The sequence below is a fragment of the Equus asinus genome, chromosome 10, assembly GCF_041296235.1.
Source record: "Equus asinus isolate D_3611 breed Donkey chromosome 10, EquAss-T2T_v2, whole genome shotgun sequence".
Lineage (NCBI taxonomy): Eukaryota > Metazoa > Chordata > Mammalia > Perissodactyla > Equidae > Equus > Equus asinus.
The window spans coordinates 49209535-49218349 of record NC_091799.1 but is presented as its reverse complement, the minus strand read 5'-3'; the positions used below and the strand labels follow the sequence as shown (position 1 = coordinate 49218349).

General features: G+C 35.0%; 1 pseudogene; it reads right to left on the bottom strand.

The window, feature by feature from the left end:
* Positions 1-5885: 5885 nt before the first annotated feature.
* LOC106830748 (olfactory receptor 7A17-like) lies at positions 5886-6853 on the bottom strand (annotated as a pseudogene).
* Positions 6854-8815: the final 1962 nt, after the last annotated feature.

Genomic DNA, 8815 nt, shown 5'->3' with positions numbered 1-8815 from the left:
ACTGTGTGAAAGAAAAAACTACATATAAAGATTTAAGCTGGCAAATCCATCATAATTAAGACAAAAAAATCAGAAGTAAGAAGATATACATGCTGAACTATATAAAAGTTAAAACTTTTTAAATAACAGTTGACATTCTGGACCAGATCGTTTTTTTTTTGTGGTGGGATCTGTCTTGTGCATTGTAGGACGTTTAGAGTGTCCTTGGCCTCTACTGACAACTCCCCTTGTGACAGGCAAATTTGTCTTTGGACATTGCTCAACGTTCCCAGGAATAACAATATTGCCTCTGGTGTAGAACCAGATTTTTAAGATAATCTCAAAATATTTCTATATATATCTTAAAATAGCAATATTTGAGAAAGAATATGTAAGGCTTTCAAAGTGTGGATAGCATAACCACACCATGAAATGTTACGCAGACATCGAAATAATAAGTCAGCATTGTACTAGATGATTGGAGGTAAGTCTATGCTGTGTTATAGGATTGAAAGAAGAGTGGACATAGACAAAAAGAAAACTACACTAAAACATAAACAATATTTATAGTGAGCACAAAATACTATTCATACATTTGTATACAAGTGTCTGAACATGTGTGTGTGCATAACATAGGAAGACAAGTTTTAAAAGAAAGTAAAACATGGAATAAAGGTTGTCAGGAAGAATAAAATTAGGTTAAATATAATGTTTTCAAAACAATTATATAAAACAAAATGGAATGACAATCTAAACTTTATAATGACACAAAATAATATTAACTTAGTGATATCAAAATAGGTCATTAATTCCAGATAAAATTTCAAAATACTTGGAAATAAAGAATACAATAGAAGGGTATTTAAAATTGGGAGGAGGCAGTATATAAGTTTTAATTTTATCCTATATAAAGATACATAGATTCAAATATGCTTCAAATATGGAAGGTAAAGGTGAGCGATCTTTAGTCATGTGTAAATAAGAATGCCTTCTAGATGAATATTGAAGACGATGCAACTTTTTGAAATAGATCTAATCACAAAAGGTAAAAGAACCAATAAGAAATAACAGAGATGTGAAAACAATTTGGTAATCTGTATAAAGAGTGATTTATTAGTGCTAAGTATACAGAAGAACAGTCACTTTCAATTTTGTTTTTAGCAAGGATTTGCAAGTGAAGAATATAAGAGCTAAATTCTTTCAGGAAGAAAAATAAAAAATAGAAAAGCAATGGAGAGAACTCAATATGACTAGAGATGGATCTGACCCCGTAGTATTAAGAAGCACTCAGAATTCTCCACATACACATCTACACATGCATAAAAGAACTCAATGAGAAACAGCAAAATTGGTGGAAAAAAAACTTCAATTCCTTGATTGAAAGAATGCAATCAAAAACAGGAATAAAAACACTCTGACTCCATTATACAGTTGTAAAGTACTTGTACAGACAATTTGCAATGGAGAAAACAAATAACTAACCCACAAATATATTCAACTTCATAGGTAATAAAACAATTGTAAAGTAAAGCTATTTAGCACATCCTTTTTTACTCATTAAATAAAATTTTAATGTGAATACCCAGAATTAAAGAAGATACTTTGAAATAAATTTCTCATAAATTGTTGCAAAGTTATATTTGCAAGCAATACATTGGTCTGGACCTTTTTCATCAATATGAAAACACCTTTGAGTATGCCCCACTTGAGAAATAAAAGGAAATGCCCTCACCTCCCTGGACATGTGTTCACACTTAATATCATATTTTCCTACTCCCTTTAACTGCAAAACTCCTTGGATATGTTCTAATTTTACTGGAAGCATTTTATGCCTCCCATTCCCTCCTCTAATTGGGCTTCCATTCCCTTAACTGTCAACAATCACCCATCCATTGCTGAGTTCAAAGTTCACTTCTCTTTGTAGCATGATAAATAAATTCATAAATTAGTTCATCAGTCAAGCAAACAACCATAGCAATCTCTTGGCTCTGGCCTAGGCTGGTGACTCTCAGGTGACCTCAGATATATGCACTCAACTTTGATTCTCTCTGACACTTTCCAGCAACATCTACTTGGCTCTCACACTCACTTGGCTGTGAATTCTGAGAGGAAGATCTCCCTGTGGAAGTCAACTTCCTCCTGATGCTTAATGATGGGGACTGAAACTCTCCGCTCACAGAAGGCACAGGAAGGTGCTTAGCATTAGTCTCCTAGCCAAACATAAGACTCCAAAAATAGCAACAATGCCTTGTCCAGCCCAAATTTGCACATGCTGAGGTACTACAACAGAGGAGATATTTACGGCTCCCTGTGTCTGCTCATTAGGCACATTTCCCTCATGTTACTCCCTGTGGACACTAGTTTGGACATGCACCAGTTTGCACCCCTACCAGCAGTGTATGAGTGTTCCCTTTTCTCCACATCTGCTACAACATTTGTTGTTTTTGTCTTGGTAACTATAGCCATTCTGACTGGTGTAAGGTGCTATCTCATTGTAGTTTTGATTTGCATTTCCCTAATAATTAGTGATGTTGGGCATCTTTTCATGTGTATGTTAGCCATCTGTATCAGCCATTAAAAAAGACAAAATCATCCCATTTGTAACAACATGGATGGATCTGGAGGCTATTACACTAAGTGAAATAAACCAGATGGAGAAAGACAAACACCTTATGATTTCACTTATATGTGGAATATAAACAAACGCATGGATGAAGAAAACAGTTCTATGGTTACCAGGGGTAGGGGGTGGGTGGTAGCCACAGGGGGTGAGGGGAGCACTTGTGTGGTGACAGACAAGAAATATGTAAAACTGAAATTTCACAATGTTGTAAACTATTATGAACTCAATAAAAAATTTTTCTCCAAATTTAAGACTACATATCCTGTCTGGATTAGAAACATTGAATCTTTGAAATATTGACTTGTAGCAGAGACACAGCCCCTGATATCTACAGAATAAGGCTATACTCTTCTTCATTAAGGGGAAGAATTTAACTCCTTTGATATAAACCTTGGGCACTACATACTTTTTCTCAATACACTTGTCAAAACAAATTAGCAATTTCATGCTTATAATACAAGGTAAGAGCTGTCATTTAGTCCATAATTATGAAATATTTATTAATTATGAGATAGATTTACATTTTTGCACTGTAATCTGAATTTGGAATAAGGAAATAAATAGATTTTCCCCATAACATCCAGAAGGAACCCAAACCTGAAAAAATCTTGATTCTAGCCCACTTCAGGCTCCTGACCTCCAGAATTGTAAGAGTAAAATTATGTTTGTTTTAAATTACTAGTGTGGTAATTTTACTTTAGCAATAAGAAGTAAATGCATTTATGGAATTAAATTTTGTTTAGGAAACTGAAATTAAGTTTCTCAATTCAATCATTTATCTTCCACTGGGTAAGGGTATTTTGTGTAATACCACGTGATGTAGAAGAAGAAATTTAAAGTCATTTTGAAGATATTCATCCTCTTTAGCTGGTAGAGAATTTCTCATGCACAATTGTAAATGTGCTTCAGACTTTGACACTTTTGAGACACTAAGGTAGGAAAAGTAATTTATCACTTAAATTTATGTATTACATTTTCTTTGAATGTTTGTGTCTAAATTCTTTTAATTTCATATTAATTCAAACATTCATTCTTTTCTTTTCCATTTCCTCCAAGTTTTTCTCATTTTATTCACACATAAAATATGATTATAAGTGTTTTATTAAGTATTGTTAAATTATTAAATTTAATTATTAAATAATGTGTAAATATGTGTGTGAGTATATTTGTCTGAAATAAGAATGTATACAAATACAAAGACACATGAATATACACCCAACTTTAATTTTGAGCATCTCTTTTAGACTGAACAATCATAGTGACATATTTCATTTATATTTTGTGACATTCACCCGAAGTTATGTTTACCATCCCACATTACCCTCAGAAACAAGGAAAGTGATTCTCAGGGAGATTGAATTTTTAACAAATACCAAAAATAAAGCCACTAAAGCTTACTGAGTACTTTCTTGAATTATACACAAATTGAAAGATACAGTATATTTTATATTGTATAATTTTATGCCTTCTTTAATTAATTAAATTGTACATTTTAAATATGTACAGTTTCTAGTATGGAATTAACTCGAGTAAATTAGTTGTAAGAAAAAATAATCCTGGATTATCAAGCATGAATCAAAGAGGGATCTGGAGCACTGGCAGCTGATTCACACTGAGCAATGGTAGGAGATATCGCTTCTACCTGAAAAGAAAGAAAAATGCCATTTACAGATAGAGAAACAGTAGAAGTAAATTACAGCAATTCACAGTTGATGCTCCTTTTTTTCTGTAAAATAGAAGATAAAAATACACATAGAAATAGAGTTAACAGATTATATATTTGTCCAAGACAGAAGAGCACCATGGCCACACACAACATCATGGATGAGTCACAGAAACAATGTAGAGATTCACAGTTCACCATCACCCCATGAGGAGACCAACAGAGCACCAAACAATTTCTCACCATCCAATCTATTCATTTGCTTCAAAGATGGCTTATCATGCAGCAATAACTAACTGATACAATAATCAAAGCTAACAGAAGTGAGGACAATTATAATAATCTGATGCTGCTTATTCTTTGAATTCATTCTTATATTTGAAGACAATATTCATAGATATTTCAGTTCATTTCAGACAACGGTTTTAAAAAGTGTCTCACTGGGCATCTCTCCAGGTAACAAGGAGGGGTTGAAAAGACATGCATGTTTGTGCAGGGAAACTGTAGACTCTAATTCACATGACTGGACAGGAATTCAAGCTCTGTCTTGTGTCATTCTTTGATCATAAAGGTGCATATATTCTTGAGCATAATGGAAATATATAATGGATGATATTGATAATGATCATTCATCACCCCTTTAGTAGTTATGATAAAATTTATCAGTGGAGGGATATTTTATTTAGAACAACTAAAGGAGTCATCAGCAGCACTGGATCTTGTCTAGAAGAAACAGGAAGTTAATTCAATAAACAATATTTTTTAAAGCCAGTCAATTCTTCAGTCATATATATAAACAACCTTATGTATGGACACCAATTCTTCATGTACCAATAAGTAGATGTTCAGCATGAAAAAGAAATATTTTTGCATAGCAATACATTGTATGAAAACTAATTTTGCTCCATTATATTTAAAGTCATCTCTGACTCGAGGGTTGTATAGGTTAACCTGTTCATTAAAATTTATCTTTCAATGAAAATTCCTCTTGGAGATGTGTATTTGATGATCAGTGTTCCATAGGTACTATGGTTGGCATTTTGGACACTGAGCTTAATAAGAGAACAGATTCCTAATGAGGAGAATAAAACTCAATGACCAACTATAAAACACCCTATTTGTTATCATCCACATTTTCGGAAAGAGCAGTTAAGGTAGCCATATACAAAGGATCAATGCACATATAAGTGAAAGACCATGGTTTCAGATTTCCTTCTACTGTAAACTTTTATAAATGGCCTTAGTTGCCAAGTGTGGTTTTTACCATAGCAGCAGTACAACTCATGATTATTCTTTTAGTAAAACAAATGGACAAAAATTTGGTATAATATATGTCCTTTGAGAAAAAATTATAGTTAAAAATCCATGCTGTCCCATTAGGTAAATGGGAATTTTCACATATTTCTAATTCAAGGTTGGGAATAAATTTCAGAAAGTAGGAAAACAACAAAAGGACAACAGTAGACATCAGAGAGATCAGAAAGCTTAATAAAGTGAGTTACTTAATTTCAATAGAGAAGATTAAACAAACCTCAGGAAATACATAGAAAGAGTAAATTCTTCTCTCACAATCTGATGAAAGAATTGAAGTTTCTGACTCTGAGGATTAGATCTCTGCAATCATGAGCACTTCTTCAGACCTAGGGCAAATGTCACTTTTATAGTACTCTTCTCAAATAATTTTTTCAGAGCCCTTTTTATGTCTTTGTTCCTGAAACTGTAGATGAAGGGGTTCAGCATGGGTGTGACCACAGGGAACATCACTGAGGCTGCTACACTTGACTGTGAGCTGTGGGTAGCAGCAGAGCTAAAGTGCACTCCTAGGCTTGTAGAATAAAATAAAAAGACAGCTGAGAGGTGAGACACACAGGTGGAAAATGCTTTATACTTCCCCTGAACTGATGAGATTCCACGTATGCAGGAAACAATCTTAGAGTATGAGTAAAGGATACCAGCAAAAGGACCACTACCAAGAAGGACAGTTGCAAAATACAGCACCATGTCATTAAGTAGGGTGTCAGAACAGGCAAGTTGGATCATCTCCTTGAGTTCACAGAAAAAGTTGGGGATTTCCAAGTCTGTGCAGAAGGACAGTCACAACACCAATAAGGTTCGTAACAAGGAATTCAGGATACTTATGGTCCAAGTAACCAGAACCAACTGTCCACAGAGCCGAGGGTTCATGATGATCATGTAGTGCAGGGGGTGACAGATGGCCACAAACCAATCATAGGCTATCACGGTCAGGAGAAAGTCATCTAATCCTGCAAAGAATATGTAAAAAAAATCTGATAGAGGCAGCCTTCATAGGTTATGACATTGCTCTTTGTCTGTATATTCATTAGCATCTTTGGGATTGTGGTGGAGGTGAAACAGATGTCAGCAAATGACAGGTTGCAGAGGAAGAAGTACATGGGTGTGTGGAGGTGGGAGTCTGAGATGGCAGCCAGTATGATGAGCAGGTTTCCAATCACAGTGATTAGGTACATGGTAAGAAAAAGCCCAGATACGAGGGGCTGTAATTCTGGTTCCTCTGAAAGACCGAGAAGAAGAAATTCTGAAAAACGTGTTGCATTCCCCAGTTCCATCTGTTGGGAGTGACTAGCAGGAAATAAAAATAATTAGATAAATGACTAATTTTCACACAAGCAAACAGTAACCTAGGAAAAATGCTACATTTGTATTTTAGAATCAATAAATTAATTTCAATATTTTCTACATGGTCTGGTCTCCGTTAGGCATCCATAGTGCTATTTCTCTTTAGTAATTCCTTTTCACTGTCTACTTGTTCCTCAAGCATAATGTATACTACTGTTTTATTAAGTATCTTTCATGCACTTGATGAATATATATAGAATATAGACCATGTTCCAATCACTTTCCAGACAATAGAATGCTGAAAAACAAAAGTGCCTACAATCTAATGAAATAAAATAAAAATAAGAATATAACAATGTGACGGTGCAGAGGTGATGATGGAGAGGAAAGCATATATAAAGAGGAGAGTGGACAGGGGATGTTATTTTATATTGGACTTCAGCCAAGACCTGTAAACAAGGTGATGTTTAAACAGACCCCTGAAAGAAGAGTGAGTGGGAGATACAACATTGTCTGGGGAAGTGTGTGCCTGGCAGAAGGAACAGTCAGTGCAAATGTCCTGAGGAAGGTGGTGTTTTTAGAGAATCAATGCTCAAAATGAGCCAGCGTGTGGAAGGGAATGAGCAAGGCAGGGAGTAATGAGATGGTGCAGAGAATGATGAGGAACAAGGTGGCCTCCCTTCTAGACACAGGGAGCCCCTTGTTGACACACGCAAATCTTGCACTTTATTAATATGGTTGTAAAAGCATCCCAAGAATTTTAAAGCATCCCCTCATTAGTACCTTATCTTGATTTAATTATGGCCCCTATATTGCAAGAGTCACCTAGGGGTATATGAGTCCAGGTACTCCTGCTGTGAGGATTGCTCTCAGTTCACAAGGCTCATACACACATGCAGACACACAAAACAGCACACCTAGGCCTCCTCATCTGTGCTACTTCTGTGTACTTCCCCCCGCCCTCACTGTTTAGGCTCTGAGTGGATATAACTCAAGCCATCCTGATCCAGTATCTATCCCCTAAAGAATTTAGAAATGGTATCCAGATAGTCATATCATAAGCCTCCCATGGACAATAAACTTGGAGCTCCATAATGGAATTTCCAGTTTCTGCCCTGTGTTGAAAGAAACAGAATCAATCTGTTCAATAAACATAGAGGTAGAGAAAGAAATGAAATAGGCATGAGGAACAAAAAAGATCTGATAAGCTCAGGTGGTCCCTGAGAGACTGTGAGGGAGAAAAAGCATCCTTGGTTCTGGCACCTTTCCAATCCCAGTTGCAACTGTTTTTGCTGAGCAAAAATAATGAAAGAGCAAAAGTAAATTTGTTCTAAAGGCAAAAGTAGCGATAAATCTATGGTGTGAAATGCCTTACAGATTGAATACCTGGAAACTAACCAAAGAAAATAAACCAATACTTCACAAAAGGATATACACAAAAATAAAACAAAAGTGGGATATTTTTAATATCAAGGAGTAGAAGAGTTACTTTTTCTGCGCCTATTCTATAATTATTTGACCACTTGGTTTTTCTATGTTTGAATAGAAGATAAGACAAGCCCTGTGTCAGTTCTTTTATGTGGCAACTTTTCTTTGTTTTTCTTGTACTTTTGGGTATTGAGCTCGTCTTTGATAAATCCAATAGGCACACTCTAGTCCTGGTTATGGTCATTATCCAACACGCAAAGACCTCCTCAGACGATGCTCTATATAATCTTGAATTGCTATGACAATTCCAACCTTTTATACTGAATAACTTTGTTCATATGATTTATGCCTGAGAATATTATGTCAAACACACATTTATTTCATTGCACTCTGTCTTTGATATTATATTGCAAATACCAAATGAGAAGGAACTCACCTGGTTTGTTTATGTTTACATTTTCACATTGTATGTAAATATATGCACACTTATATAGAAACAAATGTAAGTAAATGTGAAGTTATAA